Raw genomic sequence first — 918 nt, 5'->3', positions numbered from 1 at the left:
TGAAGCATAAAGATGTATTATGTATACGTGACTCGAGTAACAACAATTAGATTGGATTAGCACCTCACGAGTATGTTAAGATGTTGTACATGGGCAACAAAAGGTATGGGTGGTATAAAGGAAGGCATAGATAGGGTGTGGTATACCAAAGGTATTGGAAAGAAATCTTACGCATTTGAAAATTAGAAATAAGGGCATAAGGTATAACACAAACACACAATGACATGGATACACCCTAAACGGGGGAAGTAGACAAGAGAAGTACAAGCGTAAGAGAAAATCAACTGATGCTATCATATGTAAATGGGAACGCTTAAACTTCAAATGAGATCCCATAAGGGATGGATGCGATCATACTAGCACTAACGCACCGGATCCCATCAGAACTCTGAAGTTAAGCGTGCTTGGGTGAGAGTAGTACTACGATGGGTGACCCCTTGGGAAGTGAAAGAGGAAATGAAACACAAGTATTCGTACCTATTCACTACGTCTACAAGTAATCCTAACCTTTGGAACTCTAATGTTGATTGCTTGATGAAAGTATATGTTATGGCAACGGGATAAAGGAACTCTCTATATAGTCAGTATAAGATCCGGAGGAAGGTTTTGGTTCACATTCAAGGACGAATGTTCTAAAGGGGGGAAGGATCTTACACCCCGTACTTTGGTACCTTGGAATGCTTCTTAAGCTTCTTAAGTTTCTGAGAAGGCTCTTAAGTTTCATAGAAGTCGTCATGTGAGTCAGATAATCTATAACGCTATCAAATAATCCTAAGGAAAGGAGAAGGAGATACTCCATAATAGAGAAGATTGGAAATAGGGTCATAAGAAACCGGAAGAAGTTAGAGGTCAAGTAGTGAGTCATATGACTTGACTTACTTGTGAAAGCTATTACTTGGGAAATTTTACATACTAAGC

General features: G+C 39.1%; 1 pseudogene; it reads left to right on the top strand.

The window, feature by feature from the left end:
* Positions 1-343: 343 nt before the first annotated feature.
* On the top strand, positions 344-465 carry LOC129897950 (5S ribosomal RNA; annotated as a pseudogene).
* The last annotated feature ends 453 nt before the right edge of the window (positions 466-918 follow it).

Source organism: Solanum dulcamara, chromosome 7 (genome assembly GCF_947179165.1).
Source record: "Solanum dulcamara chromosome 7, daSolDulc1.2, whole genome shotgun sequence".
Classification (NCBI taxonomy): Eukaryota; Viridiplantae; Streptophyta; class Magnoliopsida; order Solanales; family Solanaceae; genus Solanum; species Solanum dulcamara.
This window is presented reverse-complemented; position numbering and strand designations above follow the sequence as displayed.